General features: G+C 43.8%; 1 protein-coding gene across 6 annotated transcripts in view; it reads right to left on the reverse strand.

Moving 5' to 3' along the window:
• The window catches only part of nrip1 (nuclear receptor interacting protein 1), a 118,831-nt gene that overhangs the window by 26,495 nt on the left and 66,408 nt on the right, over window positions 1-25,928 (reverse strand). The window contains exon 3 of one of the 6 annotated variants that reach the window (XM_062974994.1): window positions 6,697-6,741. The exons of 2 other annotated variants lie outside the window; for them this stretch is intronic. The gene's annotated coding sequence lies outside the window, so the exon portion shown is untranslated. Of the gene's footprint in view, window positions 1-6,696; window positions 6,742-9,506; window positions 10,458-10,925; window positions 11,080-25,928 lie in introns of those variants that run through there. 3 more of the 6 variants (XM_016995500.2, XM_016995501.2, XM_008115692.3) reach the window with 3 other exon arrangements.

The raw sequence follows: 25,928 nt of genomic DNA on the forward strand, positions 1-25,928 counted from the left end.
TTTTTCATTCTTGCAAAATTGACATGACTGAAGTTTTTCTGAAAAGCGTTTTAATCCAAATATTATTGGCAGCATAATTCCCTTTTAAGTTTTGGTTGACATGCATATGTACTGAACTTAATAATATTACCCTCTTAAAAAGTATTCACATTGACTTGTGTTTCTTCATATTTTCCATATGATACACAGAATATTCATAGAAGATTTTATTTTCTCAAAATATGAGAGTAAAAGTTTTACAGACAAATTCAACTTCAGATCATTTAGTTGTGTACTGAGCAGTTTACAGTTACAAACCAAACATAGGTTGTCAGAAGATAAATGATAAAAAGCAAAACTGGAACACTCAAAATGTAGTTGCTGATCTGTCATACATCTTTTTATTTTAGACAAGCTGTAGCCAGCTGAATATAAAAGTTATATATTGAGAAACTTATCATTTTAAATGGCAATATATACTGAAAAGCACTTGGTAGTAGTCATGACCCACATGTTGTCCCTATTCACAAAATGCCAGATCCTAATTAGCACTAATTCACAACCTAGTTTGCTTTCTTGGGAAAGTCAGGTCAAAGATTAAATAGTCATGGTAAGCAATAATCATGTGAGTCATATTCTATAACAGTAACAAAGATAACCTCTAAGACCAAAATCCAGGTATTATGAAAGCATAGTTAAAAATGTATAGATAAATTTATTTTATCATTTATTTGCTATCAGAATTTTAAACAAAACCCCATATTATTAGAAGAGGCCAAACTTGGTTTTTGGCTAAATAATTTAAGGAAATATATAAATTTTAGTAAGAATGCAATCCCAGTTCTACTGAGAAAGAACTCCCGCTGACTTCAAAGGGGCTGAATACCAGTAAAGTAAGAAGAAAAAAGGTTGCAACCTAAAACTAGCAGAGACGATTAGAAGCAATTATTCATTTTTGTCCTAATTAAAGAACATCCTTTTAAATTTAGCAAGAAGAGGAACTTTACCCGGTGCTAAATCAAGTGTAACTTTATCTGAGAGACCACTTCCCCCTATATTTAGGCTTTGAAATGATCCATCTCCTAAAAGAATCAAGGTCAGAATACTTAGTCCTGAACTAAGCAGTCCAAAGATGATGAATGTTTTCTGATTTACTGTGCTTCCTTCAATGTCAGCATGACTATAAACTATGAGGCTGGATGGCCATCTGTCGGGGGTGCTTTGAATGCGATTTCCTGCTTCTTAGCGGGGAGTTGGACTAGATGGCCCATGAGGTCTCTTCCAACTCTACTATTCTATGATTCTATGATTCTATGATACCCAGGTTCATTATCAAAATATTATTCTGTCTTGCAATTTCCCTTCTGAAATGGTTTGTTTTCACCCATGTAAATTCTGTTATTTAAAATAATCTTTATCTCATTTTCTATAAGAGCTTCTTCGCAGATGAACTTTCAACTTTATGATGACCCTCGCCTCTATATATAACACTCAGTTTTTTACCCATAATTTTCAAGGTGCCTTATATCCAGTGAGAAGCCCCTGGTGGCACAGGAAGTTAAACCGCTGAGCTGCTTCTGCCAATTTAGCAATTTGAAAATATGCAAATATAAGTAGATAAATAGGTACCGCTTGTGCCAACCTAGCAGTTTGAAAACATGCAGCTTCTGCCAACCTAATGGTTCGAAAACATTAGTAGATAAATAGATACCGCTCTAGCGGGAAGGCAATGGCGTTCAATGTAGTCATGTTGGCCACGTGACTTTGGGAGCATCTACCAACATAGCCAACTCTTCGGCTTAGAAACAGAGATGAGCACCAACCCCCAGAGTCAGACATGACTATATTTAATGTCAGGGGAAAACCTTTACCTTTACCTATATCCAGTGAATGTTCATTGAAAGTTAAAATCTCTTTTGAATATCTTTTCATTGGCCACTACAAGAACCTAATTGTTCCTATCTCCATTTTATTTCATCTTGCTGACAAGTTCCTGAAGAGCCACATATTTTTTACAATCAACACTGAGTACATATCTACTAATTATAAGAATAAATTGCAGATGAAATAACAAGGGGCTCACACATGAAAAACAAATTATGAGGTCTATAGGACTATGTCAAATCGTTAGTTCTAGCTAAAGCAAATCTATTGAATGAATGGGATTTGTTAAATCAATACTTAAGCCCCATTGAGTCAATGGGTTTATTCTGGCTGGAATTGGCTAAATTGGCTTTAGCCCATAGTTAAAGGAAGCCTTCCATTTCCAAATGTGTGAACTTTGCAAACACTCCAGAGGCAGTGTATCTCATAATCAGTATTAGCAACTGAAAATTTACTAGATCAGCGAAGCCTGAAACCTAAATTATGGTAATAGAGAAAGTTATAGCTTGAATAAACAATAGATAATTTCTGCATTTGAGCTGCATATTTTTTATAGTTTACAGGCTGTTTAAGATACTTTATATTTGCTATTCCACTGTTTTTAATTTTATTCTATCTCCAAAGTGGAACTTTAGAGTCATATGAAACATTCTAAACAATGTACAGACAGCCCCTGAGACACAAACATCCAATTTACATATGACTCATAGTTAAGAACGGGGGTGAGACAACTGAAAGTAAGAGAAATCTACTCCTAAGAAAGGAAGTTCACTCCTGGAAGAGTTATCATGGGGGAAAGATGTCTCAACTGAAGTTTTCTCAGCAATCCTTGTTTCCACAACAAGACAATTTTTTTCAAAATCACAGGGACAGAAAGTTAAGTGAAACCTTCTGAACAGGTGTTATGGTTGAGCCTTATGGCTCCGATACTGGGAGACGTGGTTGTAAGACTCCTCGGGAGTCAGACTCTCTTGAGGAGCGAGAAAGGAAACGGCTGCGGGACTTATTTGCAGAACCAACTGACGAAGACTCCTTTGAGGGTTTTACCGAGGGAATGGAGGAAGAGATGGTTAGCTCAGAGGAGGATGATATGGAATGGACTCGTGTGAGAGAGGATTTGGGTGCCACCGGCAATGATAGTATGGGAGGCGACTGGGGGGTTGCAGGATTAGATCCGTGGACGAGCTGGAGGGATGGGACGGGATCCACAGCTGGGGATGCTGTGGGGCATAGTCAAAGGTGTTTTAGCTCTGATGAGGAGGATGATGATGAGGCACCTGGAATTAGGGTAACAGCTGACAGCGATGAGGAGTTGTAAACTGGCATAAAATGGGGTTTAGAATCCAGGGCTAATTGCGTTGGGCAAGGTAATCTGGACGAACGCTTGGGCTCTTGTTGGGAATTTCCTGAAGACGGGTGAGATTCGTTTGCTGAATACGTAAGTTACCAAGGACACTGGGCATAGACGGCGGGAGGAACTGTGTGGGATTTTCCTGTGCAACTTGTGTTTAATAGCTTGGACCTCCGTCGTCTTTTTGACGGACATTAATTGCCTACTCTGGATTGACGCTGGACTGACTGACTGACTACGACCTCGGACTATCCCTTCTGTGATTATCGGTGGAACTGGTGAACTAAAGACGTCTGTACCTGGCCTTCGACCTTGGACTGGATTGGGACCCCGCTGACCGCTTCCTGCCCTGATTGATGTGTTTGGACCCGGAGTTCGCTCGCTGCACGGAGGAGTAACAACTTTGTTATTCAACCACAACTGTTGAGTAGCAGGGAGGAATCTGCTGCCAGTTATTTACGTTACATTGAATCTTTGTTTACCAGCTTTTGTTTGTTTAAAGTGCCAGGCTGAAGTAAGCATTTTTGGTTTAACCCGGATTAAACTCCCGTTTAATCCGGTTTATCTTTTGAACCGTTTTTTAGCATCTTTTCATATTGAAGGCGAGTGTTTGCCTAGCCCTCTGTCTCTTACGGGCATTTTTGGTTCTGTATCCTTAATAAACTGTGTTGAATCTTATCTGGTGGCGTTCTGTCTGTGACAACAGGGGCACAGACAGCAAAACAGGGATGTTCACCCTTCCCTATGCTATCCAAAGCTTGTGTGTGTGTGTCTTATATTTAAAAATGTACCTGTTTTGACTTACATACAAATTCAAGTTAAGAACAAACCTACAGAACCTATCTTGTTCGTAATTGGGGACTGCCCATATAATGTATACCCTCATGCTCCGCCCTCTCCACTCCTGTATTATAACACTAAAGATGTCTCTATATTACACAATTGTAGCATTATGATTACACTTCGATTGGTATGTCTCCATCCTATGTAATACTGGGGTTTGCACTGTGGCGATACACTTGATCACTTTGGCTGAGAATTCTAATGTATGCCACTGTGAACTGCAAGTCTCAGGATTCTTTGGGATGTTGCTACAGCAATTAATGTGGAATGTAGCACTACAAGTTTATAGTGTAAGGGAACCCTAGTGTAGGGTGCTTCTTGTGTTCTTTTTCTGGGAGGGCCAATGGCAACCCCTTTTCAGCATATACCCTTAAAGTTGACATGGAATTAAAGGGATGGATTCTCAAACTCAAGCTTAGTTTAAACAAACTATTTCTCTGTTTTATCCTCAGCTTGCAGCCCACTATTCAGTTGATAATCTCATATATTCTGAACCTGCCTGTAAACTTTAGATTCTGCCCCCCAATTTGATAGTCTCCCTAGTTCAATTTGGTGACTGTTTTGTGGATTTTAGTTTCTGATTGATATAAGAGATACTATATCATCTGTTCACTATTAGAGAAAACAAATTACACTTGCAACAAATGTTGCACTATATCTTCATTCCCCACATGAGCACTCCTGGTCTGTGTTCCATGCCTTTCTCCTAAATATGTTAGGCTTTAGGAAATCTCATGTAAAAATTGGGCTTGTTGGTCTCTAAACCAAAGTGTGTGTAAAGCAGACTATATCTGCCTTTTTAAACCATAAATACTATGAACCCTAGTTATCCACTGTGGTTGGTTCCAGGACTCCCTTCCCATGGATACCCAAATCTGTAGATGTTCAAGCGCCATCATATATAATGACATAGCTAAATAGTATCCCTTATATAAAATGGCAAAAACAATAATTTTTTTTTGATTTGTGGCTTGTTTTGAAATATTTTCAAGCCATGGATGGAGGAATTTGTTGATGCAGAATTCACTGATATAGAGGGCTGAATTTATGTCGAAGCCTTGCTGGAAGGGGATATTTCTGCAGGACTGACTTTTGCTGCTGGGGGTGTGACTGCCAAAACTAGAGTTGCAGTTTCCTGCAACACCAGCTCTTTAAGCCAGACCATGATGTTGCAGAGTAGATTCTTGTCCTCACAATCTCCTGTGCTCCATCTCCATCTCAGCCACCATCCCCTTTGAGGCTGAATGATGGTCTCAATTTTGGATGTGATAGGGAGTATTTTCCCTTACCCATTTGACCCAGTATCTCTCCCTACCCCCTGCCCAATCCCAGTCTGACTACATCTCCATCCTAACTTCTCACTCCAGTGAGCTAGAACAGAAAGCCTTCTGGAGAATTCCTGCATTTCCAGAGCAACTTGTACTTCTCACTCTGGGATAGGCCTGTGCATGCTTCCTATCCACAAAGGGTGCATTAAGACAGCCTTTGATAGTGGGAGCTCCCACATTTTAATGGTGACATCCCACAGAAATGTCCCCAGATGACGTCCCACAGAAATGCGATGGCATTTGCCACAAAGCAGGAAAACCCTGCTTTGTGGCAAGATAATTTGATAGTGGATTCAATGTGCACTTTCCCAAAAGGCGTGGGTCGAACCCAGTATTTTTGCTGTCTGGCGTTTTTCTGGGCTTGATGAGCCCAGAATACGGCAAGGGCACCAACCCCCTCCTCAAAACTCCTTAAAACCCCTGTTAAAAGGAAATTACTTATGGGGCTGGCATTTCCTTGCTGCCGGCCCTCTCCTGGCCCTTAGGAATGATGCACAGGAAGGAGTGGAGTCAGGAGTGATTTTCTTCCTCCCCCCTTCTCCTGACGCATCATTCCTGAGTGCCATGAGAGGGCCAGCAGCCAGGAAATCCCAGCCCCATAAGTTATTTTCTGTTTTACAGGGGTTTTAAGGGATTTTAGGGAGGGCGCTAGAGTGTCTGGAAGTTCTCCTAGAAGGTTATGGAAGCACACCTGGACACCCCGTGCTGAAAGTGTGGATTTTCAGGCCAGTGTGGGGACAAAAGGCTGGCCTGACCAGGATTTTTTAAACCTCGATCGTTGTGGACGTCTTCCCTGTCTGGAACCACCCAAAGTCTCCCAGCAATTGCAAAGGGATGAGTGGTAGAGTTAAAGAAATTATGATGGACACAGAGAAGATCTGGAACAAAGACAGTTTGGGACAAAGACCAAAGGCAAGGAAGGAGTAAAGGGTATTTTACAAGGGGGAGAGAAGAAGGGGAGCAAAGCTGAAAGTATCATATTGGAGTAAAAGACAGGAACTTGACTGGTCTTTACAATGGGTTGCTCTCCCAAGAGGGCACTTTCAAAAGTCTTGCACATACCTACCTATCAGAATGAATGAAAGGGACAACCTACATAAGGATGTTCCTCTCTTCACTGCTGGAAAATTATCATTCTACACATATTATTGTACCCTGCTCTTAAAGAGCAGGTCTCCAATTCAGTAGTTCACCCGCACCCTTTCTTAGCTACCAAAATGGCATATCTATGTGTTCTCATAAGGTGATTCATAAACTATTCCCCTTCCTGTCACTATTATCCATTGCTTGTTAATGCCAAATATTACTTACTTCAATATGTTTTTCCAGAACTCCTTTTAAAATACCAATTGGAGTCTACATGGAGAAGAAAAACCTTGTAAGTCCACAGGTCCATGAAAGAATGCATGCTTTGCAGGCAAATTTTCTGTATAAAAAGTACAATCCAGCACTCAGGTTAAAAGGGAGGGGGGAAGGGTGTTGTCACGCATCTCTGTAGAAAATTCAGAAGGCACTACTACAGTAGACATTGCTGAATAGTTAAGACTGATAGTATGACTCAATATGCAGCAGATTCATAAGCTCATATGGCAGTGAGAGTTAGTATTAAAAGCTGGTATTGAATGCCATTTGTCTGCCTTCTGATACACATGACATCTACCCTTGCACAGAGGGAAAGTTTAGAGCATGATTCATGTTCAGTCTTTGTCAATATTTCATTCAGAAAAATGCCACAGTTAGTGCCCACATATACAAATCTATTGACAGGAAAACTGATATTGCCGATTCTTGTCCAAGAATGAAAATTACAGGAGGCATCAAGATTTTTCAGCAGGTAGTGCTGATGGGCACCAAGGAAAAATAGTTGAAGAAACTAAGAAGTTTGAAGTGACTGCATGGAAAATATAAAGTTTCACTGTATAGTTTCTTTTCAAAAAGTCAACTTTTAGAGTATCTAAGATCAAGAACTACACGAAGTACAGCCATCCCTCCTTATTCACAGGTTCTTGGGGGGGGGGGATCCCAAAAGTAAACCTTACGTTTGCTGCATGCTATGTGCTATGCTGATTTGTAGACATACCTTGTTTACTCACCATTTCATAGACCTTAAATCTCTCTCTGACCCTCATTTGTTTGTCATTTTATATAAGGGAATAATTTTACTACTCTATTTTATATAATGGGACTTGGACGTCCATGGATTTTGGTATCTACAGGGCCCCCAGAACCAAATTCCAGCAGATACCATGGGCCCACTGTTGTTTGTTCCATATAAATTTCCAAAACTAGCCTGCTGACTTAAGGAAAATGAAATAGATTTCTGACAAAATTCTGGTATTAAATATGCAATTAAAATATTTTAAAAAGCAATAAGGTGAATTATACATACACAACAACAACAACAACAATTCACTGACAGATTATAAATGTACTTGTTATTGTTCCCATGGATGAATTTGTAAGATGTGGTTACACAAAAACTCTCCGTTTTTATAATTTCATCTATTATTACAGTTGAATACTACTGTCCTTAGAAAGTAGTTACAAGGAAATTCAAAAAAGTAGAAGCATTTTCTTTGCTGCCCTAATTTTATCAGATTTAATTTCATGTGGTAGACAGTTAATTACCATGAAGTACAATTTTATTTGTATATTTATATGCAAAATAAATGTTTTAAAAAACAAAATTTCAGGTATCAGAATCACACTAATAATGTAAGACAAAAAGTAATCACTCTCACTACAGCATGGCAAACGATAATCTATATTTCCTATTCTTATATTGTCAATATTTTTAAAGTAAAGTGCCAATCACTTATTCACTAAGATGCCCAATTATATACTTAAATGTGTCCCTATTTTACAAAAGTACTCAAACATAATTAGAAAGTCCATGGCCACTTGGTGCATCATTAATAGTCACATTCTTTGCCTATACGATCACTAATACAACTTTCTCTTGGATTCTTTCAAGCCAAAATGCTTAATATCTATGTCAGTATTGCCAAAGATGCCTGATAAATTATGGCAATAGTCTAATCATTCTTTTTTATCTGAGTAAGTTCATCAAATACAGTGGGCTTATATATGAGTATATATGCAGAAGGATTGGATAAAAATCCTTTAAAAGATCTTCATTTCCTTATTAAGCTGTTAGTGTGAGTTCTCTAGAAGTTTGAAATGCAGTGCAGAAGCATTGCACATTAGCACCTGCCCAGCATCTTAATTGGCTGAGACTTTCTGTGTTACCAGGTCCAAAATAATTTAAATGCTTTAACATAGCCAAAAGCAAACATTCAAATTACAAACACAACTCCAGCAATGTCAAACACTCTGTATAGACCACTATGAAGCAGCCCAAACCTTTGATAGAGAGCTGAACACTTCCTGTCACACACAGACAACTGACATCAGCAGAAAACTCAGGGGGGGGGGGGGGAACATTACAGATATATCCTGCCTGATTAAGTGCTGAAGTCTGTAGCTGACTTATTAGAAGAAAGAACACCATAACATTTTGTAAAAATTACAGAAAATTGTTGTGCCAAGAGGAATTTAAAAAGCTGTCACCTATATATTGACAGGGTTATTTTCTTATAGAAAAAATAACCTCTTCAGTATAGGACAGCATGCAGAATCCACTGTACATGAGTATCTTCCTTTAAATTAACTCTCCGTGCAGTACAGTGTAGCGCAGCAGTGCAGTGAAAGGCAGAAAATGTTAAGTTGATCAACAAAGCACATTGTTCACATCCAGAGTTTTCCCCCAATCATCTGGCTGTTAAAAACGTACAAATTACTTGTAATTTCCACCCATCTGGACAAGTTGCAAAACAATAACAAACATTTGTGCCACTGGACACCTCACACAGGTTTTCATTAGCATTCCATTTATGTTACGAGTGGAGTATATGGGATAAAAAAATTGTACCTCATTAGAACTGCCTATATAGTTTATTATAGTGAGCCAAGATACAGCCCCAATAGTCTCCCTTGTGCTTTTCATCCCTTTATTTCATTTCTTTCCTGAGACGTACAGCATGTGCCAAAGAGAGAGCTTAATGCTAAATATTCCTGGAGTGTGACAATAGGTAATACAATAAAACAGATTACAACCATACCTTTCTTTCACAGCAGTGGTGCCAAGCACAGGTACACTGTAGCAATCAATTTGTTCTGCAGACAGTAAGGCTTTCATAGAATACTAATGCAAAATCTCTTTTCTTTCTCCTTCGACTTTACTCCCCAATGCCTAGGTCCCAACCAATACCAGGAGGAGGGAGGAATGTCTTCTGCTGAGATAACCACAACTACTAATCAAGTCTACGTGTACAAGGGCAAAGGATTAAGCCTCCACCAGGCTTGATTCAAGCCCTCCGCAGCTAAACACATGCACAGCAAGGTCAGCGTGCATACACACACATACCCATACACACACACACACACACACACTTGAGTGAACTAATTCATCATACTTTACTATTGATGGCTCTTTACCTCAGGGAACTACAATTACTTCCTAGTGAGATGCAAGAACACCCAATAATAACTCTCTTTCCCTTAAAATGACAGTGAAGTGTGGTTTTTTTTGTACTGCATGGTTTGATAGATTAAAACAGAACAAAAATATACATTTAGAATAATTATCCAAGAACAAAAATTAGACCATGCTCTTAATAATAAAACTGATTTACACTGTAATCTCATAGCCACCCACTTGGGGATAAACATACTCCTGAGAAGGCATATATAAGATTGCATTATTAATGTGTTTATAAGAAATAAATATATTCATTCAGTAAAAGAAGAAAAAGTACCAGGACATCCATACTGAATGATTTACAAAATATTCCAATATTTGCTTAAGAAACCCCTATGAAACTAATGAGGTCCTTATAAGGCAACCTATGCACACATCATCGTGTTAAATATGCTGTCATTAATATTGAAGTCTTTCAGTACAAGAAAGCCAGATTCAAAACACTTGTAAAATACAGAGCATATTTATTGCTACAAATAAATAGAAGTCTGGATTTTGCTCTTGGTGCCTCCCTTTTTGCCTGAAAAGTAAGTAGAAATGCTTTGATTCTTCAACAGAATCAAGCTTGCTTTTCCTTTCTTATAAAATTTTAATATTATATTATAGACTTATAGAAATGGATCAATATATTTGCAAACCAGAATATAACATGTTAAAAGAATCTACTGCAACTAGCTACAAGTAAGTTGTTTGACTTCTTGGTTTATCAGAGGCAGTAGCATTTCCCAGGTAATGAGATTAAGAATTCAAATCATTATCGGCAGAGCTTTATTACATGTGTGACCTGCATTTGGAACAAAAAGTGTGTGTGTGTGTGGGGGGGGATCATTGCACCATTTGGCATTTCATCTCCTGTAAATTGGCAAAACACTTTTGATATATCCGTGCTTTTGGTGACAAGTCATAAAGAGGGAAACATAATCAATACCGATCAGCTTGTCCTTGACATACTGACCATGTCATCAGGCTACTGTCATGTGATATCATGTCATTTCCCCACCTGGCTCCTGACCTTGTCCTTTAAATGACCCAAAGCTTCCCTGAAGTAGCAGGAGGCCCCTCCCCGCTGTCTCAGCAAGGTCGAACGGGTCAGCATGTCCTCATCTATAATCCACCACCATTTGTCAGCAGGGAGGCTGGAGGAGGCAGGCGCGCTACAAGGGGAGAATGCCCAATTAGGCAGCTGTCACACAAAGCATAGGCTGCAAAATTATCCCCTGTCAAAAGAAAGAGCAGCTGCGGGTGCCAATTACAGCAACCTTTCAACCCTTTAGGTACTGGAAACTACACACAAGTAAATGAAGCACAATTAGTGGAAACAAATCGATGCATTAGGACAGTAAATTATAAATTATTAGCAGGTGAGCCCAGGTCTTACATACTGTTAAGGGCACACTGCACCTCGGGCAAGGGCAAGAAAGTACAGTGATCGCACTGCCTAACAGCTTTCACTTATACCTTTATTTGCTTTAAATCTCCATCACTTTCTTAATATATGTCTTCTGCTAAGGAAGACGGGGAGGCTGGGAAGAAAAATAGGGATTGTGCTGGGTTTATGCTGTCAAGAATGTGGCTCCAACTCACAAACTGAACTCTCATTCACTGGAAGCATAAATTGTCTATATTGACCTTAAACTCAAAACACTAGAAGTTTTCTGGAGAGCCACAGCAAAACTCCAATATGAGTTTAAAATGTGAAATGTCTTGGAGTTATAACCGAAACAGTCACAGTACTTTTGAGTGTGTGCTTCTTTAGCACCACAAGCACCATGTGTCCAAGTCTTTCTCAAAGTAATGGGACTTTCAGAATCAGTTTGTGAAAAGATGTTAGGTCTAATGGTCAAATAAAGTCAACATTCCTTCAGTGTGCCCAGCCCATTGGGTAAACTCAAAATAATTTTCTGAATGTCCACACTTTCCAGCTACCCATAAAATCTCACAGGTATCCTTATTTCTTGAATTGGATTTTAGACTGAACAATGTACTGTTAACTCAGTTGTTTGATATCCCACAAAGCCCCAGAGCAGTCTGCAGGCTTTAGAAAAAATGTGAAATTGGGAGGAAAAATACCCTTGTTGGGTAAATAAAAGTATTTGAAAGAATAGGAATTGTTTAGCTAAGAGCTAGACAATTATGCAGCTAAAATAAGCATTTAATAACTTGTACCATCGTTTGTCATTGAAGGTCATTGTGTGTGCATTCCTCCAAGTTACCTTTCAACTTATATATTATTTAAAAAATACTTAGAGGTGGTTTTGCCAATTCCTTCCTGTAAAATATAGCCCACAGTACCAAGCAAAATAACTTTTGACTGTTTCAGCAGCTGACTGAAGTAACAGAGCTGGGTTTCCATGTTACACAGGGTATACAGATCTTGACTTTTCCAAACTTTGTTCTCTATGCAAGTGGTGGGAATAACTTTAAATGTTTTCTTTTGTGTTTGAGTATAAATACCTTTCCAAGGCCATGCAACATACCAAGTAAAATGACCTATGTAAAAAAAGTGAACTTCTGTATGCTGTCTAAATATTTTTTCACTCCGTGTGAGCTACCCAGGCAGAACAGCCTTTAGATGGTAAGAAATATATACACCCACAGGGTGTATCTACACCAGGCATGGGCAAATGGCCCTCCAGGTGTTTTGGACTTCAACTCTCAGAAATCCCAGCCAGTTTACCAGCTGTTAGGAATCGTGGACGTGGAAGTCCAAAATACTTGGAGGGCCAAAGTTTGCCCATGCCTGATCCTAACTATAATATTAATACAGCTTGGTACCACTTTATTTGCCATGGCTCAAGGCTTTGAAATCATAGGAAATGTAGTTTTACAAGGTCTTCCACCTTCTCTGTCAAAGAGTGCTGGTACCTCTCCAAGCCGTAGCAGTTAATGTGGTGTCAAACTGCATTAGTTTTACAGTGAAGATGCACCCATACATGCTGTTCTACCTCCTTTGTGGTAAATTTTTTTATTTAACTTAGGGACACTCAACGTGTGGTTCCTGAGATACTATTGGGCTACGACTTGCATCAACCCAAGCTTGTACATGCAGTGGTGAAGGGATACACAAATTAGTCTTTTATTTTAAGAGGCCCTAAAGGGATTTTTAAATGAGGGGTATTATGATCCTCCCTTTTGCAATATGTCATGCTCTCTTAAAATCAAAGAGATCCTCCCACCCTCCTTCGTTGGAAATAAAGGTCCTACCAAAATGCAACAGGGAAGCATTTAGTAGAACTTTAGCTTCTCAACATTGTTGGTGGTTGATATCTCTAGCTTCTACTACTGTCTTCTGGCTCTCCAAATGTTGTTAGATTGTACGTCTCAGCACTCTTCACCAAAGGCTCTCTAGGGCGACTAGAAGTCGTAATCAAACAACACTTGAACAGCTGTACTCTTGTTGATTTGGGTGCAGAAAATTGATTCTTCCACGTCTTTCTCTAATGATACCTGGTGCTACAATCAAGAGAATATGTGTTGAAATTCCTCCTTACACTGGAGATCACTGGCAGAAGGAGGGGGTGTTGGAAATGTCACCATTTGTATGCATTGCTCTTATGCCCATTTGTCTATCCTTGACGGGCTATCTCACAGAGGCTTACTGGAACAGTGGAGCCTCTGGTGGCCTAGGGGATAAAAGCCTTGTGACTTGAAGGTTGGGTTGCTGACCTGAAGGCTGCCAGGTTCAAATCCCACCCGGGGAGAGCGCGGATGAGCTCCCGCTTATCAGCTCCAGCTCCATGCGGGGACATGAGAGAAGCCTCCCACAAGGATGGTAAAACATCAAAACATCCGGGTGTCCCCTGGGCAACGTCCTTGCATATGGCCAATTCTCTCACTCCAGAAGCAACTCCGGTTGCTCTTGACACGAAAAAAAAAACCTAGAACAGCGCATTTCTGCTCACATTGTTCTGCATCAAACATGGATTCATGAGAAAAAAGTTTCCAGCAAGCCCCTTTGAGAGAGAGTTACTTGCTGATGGATATATTTCCATCCAGGTTTTCATACCTCTGAAACTGTGGGATCTCTCCAGAGCTTCCAGGAGGTTTTGGAATAAATCTTGTGTTCATAGTTGTAGATTAACAGCTGGGTGCAGCAATTCTGCTGTGAACCCAGAATCATGTAGACTCCCTGCAGTTGGCTGAGTAGTGAGTCCACTTGGATGAGAGATTGCCAATGAATACCAGACATTGTCAACTATATTTCAGAGTAAGGAATTTGCAAAACTATCTCCTAATATTCCTTGGCTAAGAAAACCCTATGAAATTCATGAGGTTGCCATAAACCAACAAACGCATAGAAAATTGCATTATTAAAAGTACTCTAAGTATCTGCTTAACAGTACATTTAGAACAAAGAGAGCCGAAAGTTAATTTCTGTTCATTCTTCACACACACACACATACACACACCTGGCATTCTTCTTTAAACTGATTTTCTGAATGATGCTTTCTTCAATGCGACTGAATTTTAGATATCAGAAAGAACATATTCAACACATTTACTGAGAACAGCTGTAGAGTGCTTTCTTTTGTTCTATAGTACTATACAGTAACCTCCTAGAAAAAGCAGATAGTATTTCATTAGGATTTTCAGAGTTCAAATATTACAGGGTAAAACAATTGAAGACTTTCATATAAATGTAAGTAACCAATTCCAGTTACTTACATTGATAGCTTGACATTTCTTTTGGAGGAAGTGTATGTAACTTCTCTGAAGGAGTTAATGTCTTTAGAATTCTTTCCCCATCATACTTGGGTAACTATCTCTTTAAATAATTTAAATCCTTTCCATCAACTACAAAGCTGTTTTGAAGCCATTTAGCTTTGTTCTTTACATGTGTTCTAATTAAGAAATGACCTTGACATCACACACACCAGAAATCCTGGATTATTTCCTACAGCAAAAAATCTGCGAAGGGGGGAAAAAGAGGAAAGAGAGGAGGGGGGAAGACTAGCGCATCCCATATATTTCTTTTACTAAGGAACGGAGGAAGTTGTTGGTTGGCTGAATGCTGAAGCAGTTTCACTGCATCATTTTTTTCCTGTTGTTGTTGTAGAATGTCACAGGGCGGGTTAGTGTGACCTTGAGCTGCATCAGCAGCACAGCAAGGGTCGAGATGCCTGCAGGCGCCCTTGTACTGGATTTGCAAGACAAAAACCTTCAAACCGGCTGAAGGACATCTTAAATCTCTTCAAAGGTTTTCTGAACTAATCTGGGCTGCTCTTAGCCAGTGAGAGGCAAAATTAAAAACAAGGTCTTTGACAGGATATTGTCTCCTTTTAACCCTTCCCATGCAGAAGGCAGCACAGCATGGGCAACAGAGAAGCACAGGGTTGGGCACACGGAGCAGCACATTTTTTCTTAAGAAATTATATAAGAATGCTTTTATAAAGGGATTGTACTACTATTAATTATGAATATGCTGCGGCTTCACTGCACAAATTGTGTCCCTACTTTGCAAAGTATAAAGTGTATCATTATTACGACTAGGCTTCTTTCTAGAGTGCAGCAATAGCAACGTTAGCTTATTGGCCCAGGAAAAGACAGTTCAGCATTTTGTTCATGAGTTCCCAGTCAGTTTGTCTGAAACACCTCGACTTCCCTGAACCCTGAGATACCAGAATGAAAACTTGATACATACATCTTGGGTGCCAGTTTGGACAATAGCTCTCCTTCAGCACCCAAAAGGACGGAGATAGATGTACAAAGCAAACAATACTAGAAATTTATAATGTATGACAAGCTTCACACCATTTTTTAAATAGCGAGACAGACTCAGCTTTTTATTTATCACTCCAAAGACAGAAATGAAATGTATACATGCAGTCTCCAAGTTACGAACAAGAGCTTTGCCTGCTTGTCCACCCACTCCCCTTTCAGCTATGGCACTTCACTTGCCTGTGAACCTGCTCCCCTTTAAGCTACAATGGTTCACTCAGCTGAGTTCGAAAGCACTGGGTTGACAAGAGTGACAATAACAGTTCTCTTCAATCCAGTGCTTTTGGACTCAGACAACTGAAGAGCTGTAGCTGAAAGGGAAGCAGGGGGAACTGTTATTAATATAGTGAGAAGAGGAAAGCCTGGACTGGGTTGTTGTGAGTTTTCTGGGCATCTGAGATGAGGGGTCTCTCATCTCTCATGCTCCAGAAGCATTCTCTCCTGACGTTTCACCCACATCTATGGCAGGCATCCTAAACCTCTGAGGATGCCTGCCATAGTTGTGGGCAAATTGTCAGGAGAGAATGCTTCTGGAACATGGCAATCCAGCCCGGAAAACTCAAAATAACCCAGTGATTCCGGCCATGAAAGCCTTTGACAACACAAAGCCTGGACCAGTGGTTCCCAAACTTATTTGGCCTACCGCCCTCTTTCCAGAAAAAATATTACTCAGCATCCCCTGGAAAAAAATTTTTAAATTTTAATAGCAATTAAACAAAAAGATATATGTATTAATGTTTCTACTTTTTTTGTAAAATACAGTAAAGAAAGGTGTAAATTAGAAACATTGAAGTTTGAAATTATGAAACTTTTTTTGAACTCAGAATAGAAAGGTAATACAAAAAAATGCACCTGTGGCCATCACCGCCCCCCTGAATCGCTGCAGCGCCCACCAGAGGGCAGTAGTGCCCACTTTGGGAATCACTGGCCTGGACTCTTTTCCATACTTATCTAGACTGTTTACAATGGCAAAGCTGTCTTCCATCATTGGTTACACTGTATTATTATTATTATTATTAAACTTTATTTGTACCCCGCTAGCATCTCCCGAAGGACTCGATGCGGCTTACAAAGGCCAAGGCCTCAACACACAATATAACAATACAAAACAAAAGGCAAATTAAAAACAATTAAAACAGTATAAACAACAAGCAATAAACAATACGCTAAAACACAATAAAACTGGGCCGGGCCAGAGTAATGGGTACAAGATTAAAAGTGCTGATGTGACAGGTGATATATAAGGCTTATAGGACAAGTGCAGAGTGCGATATACGATCTTAGTTCTAATAAAGTGCTTATGGGACTTGGTATGGACAGGTTGCTTACCTGTAACCATGTTTCTTCGAGTGTACTCTGTGAATTCACACTAATGGAGAGGCTGCGCCTGCGCAGGTCCCAACGGAAAACTCTTCCCAAGCTGAAGTTTAAATTTTGGCGGTAGCCACGCCCCTCCGTCCCCGGAGGGCATATAAGGCAGCCCTCGGCGTCTCCTCCCCAGTTCCTACGCCGCAAAGGCAACGAGAAAGGAAGAGGGTTTGCCAGAGGGGAAGGAAGGGCGGGCTTGTGTGAATTCACAGAGTACACTCGAAGAAACATGGTTACAGGTAAGCAACCTGTCCTTTTTCTTCGTGTACTCTGTGAATGCACACTAATGGAGACTAGCAAGCTTAGGTCTCGGAGGCGGGCTAAGCAAACCCTGACAACGAGAAAACTGTCCAAACATATGTTTATTAAACATGAAAACATCAAAAAAACATGGTCCAAGGACCCATTAAGGTATTGCATCAACACACGCCAAACACCGAGAGCAGGTCGGTAAGGCATGATATAACCCTTTAAGAGCACATGTGAAAAAAACAGGAAAACATCATTCCCCTAAGGGGGAAGGCAGTAGCAATAAGGCACGTATCGTCAGGAGAGCAGTGCAAACATGCACCAAACAGGAAAAACAACAAGAGGGTCGCATGAGAAAAAAGCACCCACAGAGAAGTCATCAATGCAGAAGGTTAGGACAAGCATGAGGATAAAACCGCCCTAGCAAAGGCGGCATCCTTCAAAGTTTTTTGGTCTAACCTGTAGTGAGACACAAATGTAAGGGGGTTGGACCAGATCGCTGCCTTGCAGATGGAGTCCAGGGAAATGCCCCTTAGGAAGGCAGTCGACGTGGAGAGACCTCTCGTCGAACGCGGGCGAACCGACGGGGGAGGAGGTCGTTTGGCTAGTTCATAGGCCAGTTCAATGGCCTGAGCAATCCAGTGTGAGAGTCTTTGAGAAGAAATAGGATTGCCCAGTTTATCTGGGGCATGGGCCACAAAAAGTTTTGGGGTCTTTCGAATGTCCTTAGTACGGTCCCGGTAGAACAGAAGTGCTCTACGCACATCAAGGAGGTGCAGTCTCCGCTCAAGGGGAGACGAGGGGTCTGGGAAGAAAGCGGGAAGGACAATGTCCTGGTTAAGGTGAAAAGCCGAGACCACCTTGGGAAGGAAGGTGATGTCCGGACGGAGAACGGCGCGGTCGTGATGAAAGCGGAGGTAGGGTTCATCGACCCGAAGGGCCGCCAGCTCCGAGGGTCTGCGCGCTGAGGTTATGGCCACCAAGAAGGCAACTTTCCAAGAAAGGAGACGTAGGTCGGTCGAAGCCAGCGGTTCAAAGGGAGAGGCAGTAAGCTGGGAAAGTACAAGCTCGAGGTTCCACCCTGGAGTAGGAGGTTGAGTCGGTGGGCAGATGTTGTTGTACCCTTTCAAGAAGGTCTTGACAAGGTGGTCGGAGAATAGAGATGGTCTACCATGTTGTTGAAAACACCAGGATAGAGCGGCCAGGTAAGATTTCATAGAAGCAAGAGAAAGTTTTTGGTCTGCCAGAGACATAAGGAAGTCCAGCACAATCGGTACCGAGGTTGGGAAAACAGTAATTCCTCGGGAGCGAAGAAAGGAGCGAAAGCGAGAGACTTTATAAGTGTAGGCCCTGGTTGTAGCCGGTTTGTGAGCTGCGCGGAGGACCTCCTGTAGGTTTTGCGGGAGGGAGGTCAGGCGAGAATCCTCCAAGCAGTGAGATGTAGAGAGGGGAGATCCGGGTGGAGGATCTGGCCGTTCTCCCTGGATAAGAGGTGTGGCAGAAGAGGTAGAGTGAAGAAGGTCGCCTTGGAGAGATGAAGAAGAGCCGGGAACCAGGACTGACGAGGCCAGGCTGGAGCTATCAGGATCGCCGACGTAGGTACCGACCGGAGTTTCTGCAGGACCTTCGGTATCAGAGGAAAGGGCGGAAAGAGATAGATCGGTTCCGCCGACCAGTCCAGAAGGAAGGCGTCTCCCAGGCAGCCTGGAGAGGAGGACGGGGGGAGTCTTGCCCCGTATCGAGGCAGCTGAGCGTTCTCGGGAGAAGCGAAAAGGTCTAGAGTGGGGAAGCCCCATTTGAGAAAAAGAGAAAGAAGAGTCTCGGGGTCGAGCATCCACTCGTGGGAGGAAGTCGTCATCCTGCTGAGGGCGTCTGCCAAGTTGTTGTGGATCCCGGGAAGGTGAATCGCCGAGATTTGGATGTTGCGGGCTATGCACCAATGCCACAGCTGGGAGGAGAGGAGCATCAGCTTCCTTGAACCCGTGCCACCCTGTTTGTTGATGTAAAAGACTGCTACCGTGTTGTCTGACTGTATGAGTACAGATCTCTGGGAGATCAGGCGTGAGAAGGCCCTCAGAGCCTTGAAGATAGCAAGGAGTTCGAGAAAGTTTATGTGATTTGCCTTCTCGGAGGGAGACCAAAGGCCCCGAACAGTGAGACCCTTTATGTGGGCTCCCCAGCCGAAGTTGGATGAGTCCGTGGTTATGGTAGTGGAGGGAGGAATCGGGTGGAACGGAAGACCCCTGCAAACGTTGGAGAGGGACTTCCACCAGAGAAGCGACCGACGAGCGTGAGGCGACACCGAGAGAAACCTCGAGTTGGGGTGGCGGAATGGCTTGAAAGCGTCTATGAACCACCTTTGAAGAGGCCGGAGATGAAGCCTGGCGAACGGGGTCGTGAAGACTGTGGAGGCCATGTGGCCGAGCAGTACCTGGATGGATCGAGCCCGAACCCTCCGGTGGGTCTCGCAGAAAATGATTTGTTGGCGAAGAGCTAGAAACCTGTCGAACGGAAGGGAGACAGTTTGAGCAATTGAGTCGAACAGGGCACCGATGAAGCAGATTTTGTTCGACGGGGTGAGGTGAGATTTGTCGTGGTTTAATTGAAGACCGAGAGATTCTAGAAGACAGAGAGTGTAGTTGACGTGACGTCGGAGGAGGGCAGGGTCGGATTCGACCAGAAGCCAGTCGTCTAGATATGGAAAGACTGTGATCCCTTGGAGCCGGAGGTGGGCAGCCACGACAGCGACGACTTTGGTAAAGACCCTTGGGGCCGTAGCGAGGCCAAAGGGTAAAACGGTGAACTGGTAGGTCTGGTCGAGAACTTTGAAAGAGAGGAAGCGCCTGTGGTTTTCTCGAATCGCCACGTGGAAATAGGCGTCTCGAAGGTCTATAGACACGAAGTAGTCTCCGCGTTGAAGCATCGGGAGGATGGAGGCGATGGAGACCATCCTGAACTTGGTTGGACGTATGAAGACATTGAGCATGCGTAAGTCCAGAATTGGGCGGAGGCCCCCACCCCTCTTCGGGACCGTAAAGTATCTGGAGAAGAAGCCTTGAGGGTCCTGTACCGATGGAGAAGGCCGAATAGCCCCCTTGGCGAGAAGGGCGTCGACCTCTGCGAGAATTTCTTGAGAAGGGTTGGAGAGAAGGACTTGACCCGTGGGCGGGAGTTCTTCGAATTCCAAGGCATAGCCTTCTTGGACAATTTTTAGAACCCAGGCATCTGAAGTAATAGATTTCCACCGGTGAAAGAAGGGAGCCAGGCGGTCTAGAAAGAGACCATGAGGCTGATTTGGTGAAGGGGAGGGGTGTGGAGGCATGAGAGCTGCATCGGTACCGTAGAAAGAGTCTTTGGAAAGAGAGATGGCGTCAGGAACGCCGGAGAGGTTGAGCAGCAGTGGGGGTGGCTCGGCCGCGTTGTCTTTGTGGCTGAGCGGCCCGACGGGGTTGCTGGCGATTTTGGTTGTTTGATACCGAGGGACGCCGGAAGGATTGATGGCGGTAAGAAGGAGGCGGGAAGCGTCGAAAGCGTTGAGGAAACCACTTGGTGCGGTGAACCTGGGGTTGATCGCCGCATTTAGTGGCCAGAACTTTAAAGTCGTGGTTGGTTTTTAGCTTGTCGTCGGTGCCAGAGTTAAAGAGGCCCATGGCGTCGAAGGGGAGGTCTTCGATGACCTGTCTCGAGGAGGAAGACAGACCGGAAGATCTCAGCCAGGCGTGGCGACGAATAGCAATGGCGTGGGCAATCATCTTGCCGGCCGTGTCGCCCGTATGCTTAGCCATCTGGATTTGATGATGCGCTAACGAATCGGCTTCTTGTTGGAGGGTGGACATGACGGACCGGTCTTCATCCGACAATTTAGAGAAGAAGGGCTGAGCTTTCTCCCAAAGGATCTGCTGGTATGCCCCCATACAGGCCCCATAGTTCGCCATTCTACAGAGTAGAAGGGCTCCGGAATAGAGCTTTCGACCGACCGCGTCGAACCTCTTGCCCTCTCTGTCTGCAGGGGTAGTGGATTCACGGCCGGAAGACTGAGAAGCTTTAACGACCATGGAGTTCGGGTCGGGATGGTGTTTAAGCCATTCTAAAGTGTCGTCATCTGTACGATACCAAGACTCGATTCTCTTCGAGGTAGGAGGGATCGAGGAAGGAGTCTTCCACGAAGATTGGATGACATCTAGGAGATAGGGCAAAAATGGCAACAGCGTGGCTGGAGGGGCCTGGGCTTGGACCCGTTTGAAGACTGGGTCAGTAACTGCCTTGGAAGTCTGTTTGATTTCTAGACCCAGGGCGTCGGCCATTCTAATCATTTGTTCGGAGAAAGCCCGAATGTTGTCGGTAGGCGAAGGAGGGTCCACCTCATAGGCGTCATGAGGAGGAGAGAGATCAAGGCCTAAGGATACTACCGAGGCCGAGAGAGCGGAATCAGGGCGATCTATATCGATCTCATCGTCCCCAGCCCCTTGAGGGGACTGGGGGGGAGATGACAACACAGTCTCTGGTGGCGGCAAAGCCTCAAGAGCAGAAGCCATCTGTGGCCGAGTATCCTTGGAGGCCGAGGCCTGGGCCGCTCGAGCCAGGCGAGTGGTCTGTCTACCCCGTTCCGGTGTCGAGGTCGGGGGAAAAAGCTGCTGGCGAGACGGACGATGAGAGACAGCAGGTCGAGGAGATGGCACCCTGACCACTGTCTGAGTGGAGTGGTGGGGTGAGTCCTGCAACTCGCCATCAGAAAGTTGTTGAGGAGAAGTTTGGCGAGGTCGCTGAGCAGGAGCGATCGGAGAGGACCTTCTAGAAGAAGTCGCCGAAGAAAGGACGTCCATCTTGGAGGAAGCAGAAGAGGAAGAACGTTGGGTTGCCCTCTTCTTAGCGAGAGGTTGTTTTGATGGAACCCTCAGGGATTTTCCCGGCGTGGGAGGGACCATTGCTGAGTCGGATTGGGTCCGACGAGCTTCCTCGTGAGCCCTTTTAAGGGCGATCTTCATCGCAGAGGTCGACGGAGGAGCCCCAAGATGGGATCGGGCCGAAGATACGGAAGCCACCGAGCTCGATGTCGAGGAAGGGCCGACCCGACCAGAACGTGTCGACACCGTAGCCGTGGTGAGTGTGCACGGTGGTTTAGCGGCCTTAGACGATCTGGAGGCTCTGGACGCCTTAGACGAGACCGAAGGGGCTTTAGCTGTTGAAGCCGACATGGAACCCGGATTAAGCGGCGGCTTCGTGCCCGAAGTTGACGGAGCGGGTTCAGGAGCAAGCGATTTTTCGTAGAGCGCCGCTCTAAGCCTCGCGGCTCTATTTTTTCTAGCCTGAGCCGTTAGGGCCAGGCAGAAGCGGCAGGTACCGACGACATGTGCCTCTCCGAGGCAGTAGAGGCACTTGGCGTGGCCGTCGGAATCAGGAATTTTAGCGGCACACTGAGTGCAGCGCTTGAAGCGAGTCGTAGACATGAGAATCCGAAGTGAACCTTGCGGCGGAAAAAAAGGAACTGGGGAGGAAACGCCGAGGGCTGCCTTATATGCCCTCCGGGGACGGAGGGGCGTGGCTACCGCCAAAATTTAAACTTCAGCTTGGGAAGAGTTTTCCGTTGGGACCTGCGCAGGCGCAGCCTCTCCATTAGTGTGCATTCACAGAGTACACGAAGAAAAATGGAGATTTCCTATTAATCTGGGAAGGCACATTGGAACAGCCAGGTCTTCAAGTTCTTTCTGAAGACTGCCAATGTAGGGGCCTGTCTGAGATCCTTGGGGAGGGTGTTCCAGAGTCGGGGGGCCACCACAGAGAAGGCCCTGTCTTGTGTCCCCACCAACCGCGCTTGCGACGCAGGCGGGATCACGAGCAGGGCCTCGCCAGATGTTGGAGATGTAGATCGTCTACCAACAGTACTACTTGAACCCACCTTTTTCTGGCCACAAAAGACATAAATATGGTCGCCTTAGTGGATGTCAGGACCCTGGCTGCAGAGCACCAATAACCTTACACAGAGGCCAGTCTCTATCTAATATCTTTATTAAAGAAATATATAAAATCAATAAAAACAAGTGAAGAATATAGTTCAGAAGCAGACCTTTCAGATAAGGTCAAATATAGTCCAGAAATGTATTGTCCAATATAAGATATTAGAGTTCAAAGTTTTAATCCACTTGACCGAAACACACACTTTGCCAAGCAATAGTGTGGGGTAATAACAGAGTCTTTAAAGTCCAATGAAGCTTGACAACAAGGCTGGAAATAAACTTGATTCTCGACTAGATCCGTGACTGGAGGCAAGACGAACATGAAGCATGAAACAGAGTCCGTGGTAAATCCGTGAGACAGGGCAAGGCTTGAAGCTTGATCCGGGAAGCAAGGAACTGGGATTACGAAGTCCACACACGATCTCTCTCCCCAAGCTGATCAATTGACTCCGCAAAGTATCCCTCGCGCCAAACACCTATATTGGGTCTCGTTTTCCCGCCAACAGAACTCTTTTCCTAGAGAACGAGAAGCGAAACCCAACTCTGTCCAGATGCATGACTCCTTAGAATTTCCCAAGGGAAGCAGACCTAATCAGCCATTTGTTTGGCAGCGATTCTCAGGCTTCTGCGATTAGCCTCCCTGACTCCCCTATCTTTAGAATAATTTTCCCTCCTGGAAAACGGGGGGGAGTTCTGCCCAAGGCCTGTTTGGCTGAATTCTTGAGGGCAAACATCAACATCCTGCAGGTGAAGAGACTCCGGCTCTTGCTGAACCGGCAAAAATCCCATGTTGTCCTCTTCGTCTGCCACAATAGTACTAGGAACAGGACTACAAGGCCCATGAGTCATCACAGTGGATGATCTCTGTCTTAACACTGACAGGGGGAGTGTGTCCCTGTTGGCGCTTCTAGATCACTCAGCAGCTTCGACCATGGTATCCTTCTGGAACTCATGGGAATCGGAGGCACTGTGTTCCTTTCAGGCAAGTTCCAGATGGTGATACTTGGGGATAGCTGCTTCTTGGAAAAGGAGCTGTTATACAGCATCCCACAAGGTGTCATTCTATCTCCAATGCTTTTTAAAATTTACATTAAACCACTGGGAGAGCTCATCATGGGGCGGGGTGTTATACTGATGATAATAAATAAATAATAAAACTTTATTTATACCCCGCCACCATCTCCCCGCAGGGACTCGGGGCGGCTTACATGGGGCAATGGCCCAAACAACATAAGGACAAAATATAAACAACATAGTACAAATCACAATATAAAAAAGATAAAACAGTAATATATCAATTAAAACAACAATACAGGATAAAAAATTACATTTAAAACACATAAATGGTAAGACCTTGATAAATACAGGATAGATTATTAAAAACCCTCTGGGGCTGATTAATTAATGACTATCTCCAAAGGCCTGCCGAAACATCCAAGTCTTCAGTTGTTTCCTGAAGGAAGATAGAGAGGGAGCCATCCTAATCTCCCTGGGGAGGGAGTCCCCACCAAACGCAGTTGTGAGGAGGTCGGAAGTGAGAGGAGGGCCTCCCCGCAAGATCTCAGCGATCGGGTGGGTTCATAGGGGATGAGGCGGTCATGAAGATAGGCAGGTCCAGAACCGTTTAGAGCTTTATAGGTAATAACCTGCACTTTGAATTGGGCCCAGAATATTATCGGCAGCCAGTGGAGCTGCTTGAACAGGGGGGTTGACCGCTCCCTGTAAGCAGCTCCGGTTAGTAACCTAGCTGCCGACCGTTGTACCAACTGCAGTTTCCAGACCATCTTCAAGGACAGCCCCACATAGAGTGCGTTAAACAGTAATCCATCCTTGAGGTAACCAGAGCATGGACCACCATGGTCAAGTCAGACTTCCCGAGGTACGGTCGCAGTTGGCACACTAGCTTTAGCTGTGCAAAGGCCCTCCTGGCCACCACCGACACCTGAGCATCAAGTGACAGTGATGAGTCCAGGAGGAACCCCAAGCTGTGGACCTGTGCCTTCAGGGGGAGTGCGACCCCATCGAGCGCAGGTTGCCACCCAATACTACGATCGGCCTTACGACTGACCTGGATGACGCCCAAATATATTACTCCATGCCTTCAAAACAGCCTTGAGGACATGCCTCCTCTGAATGAATGCCTAGAGGAGGTAATAAGCTGGATCAGGAAAAACAAATTGAATCTGAATCCAGACAAAACAGAGGTGCTTGTCATCCTAATCTGGGGATGGCGGTATGTCAACCAGTCCTGGATGGGGTTACACTCCCCCTGAAAGAGCGTGCTTGCAGCTTGGGAGTGCTTCTGGATCTGTCTTTCTAAACATCAGCCCAGATAGATACCAAGGTCAGGAGTGCTTACTATCAGCTTTTGCTGATATGCCAGCTGAGCTCCTTCATAGATTTGGAGGACCTAGATGGTAGTGCATGTGCTGATAACCTCAAGGTTGGACTGCTGCAGTGAACTTTACATTAGGCTACCTTTGTACCAATTTTGGAAATTGTCTCAAAATACAGCAAAATTTGGTTACAGGAGATTGGTTACAAGAACATCGAGGAGTGAGCATATTATACCTATCCTAAAGTCAGACATAACTAGACTTAATGTCAGGGGAAAAACCTTTACCTTTAACCTAAAGTCATTCCACTGGCTGCCAATTCAGTTTCCAGGCAAAGTACAAAGTGTTGGTTTTGACCTTTAAAGCCTTACATGGTTT

Source organism: Anolis carolinensis, chromosome 3 (assembly GCF_035594765.1).
Source record: "Anolis carolinensis isolate JA03-04 chromosome 3, rAnoCar3.1.pri, whole genome shotgun sequence".
Classification (NCBI taxonomy): Eukaryota; Metazoa; Chordata; class Lepidosauria; order Squamata; family Dactyloidae; genus Anolis; species Anolis carolinensis.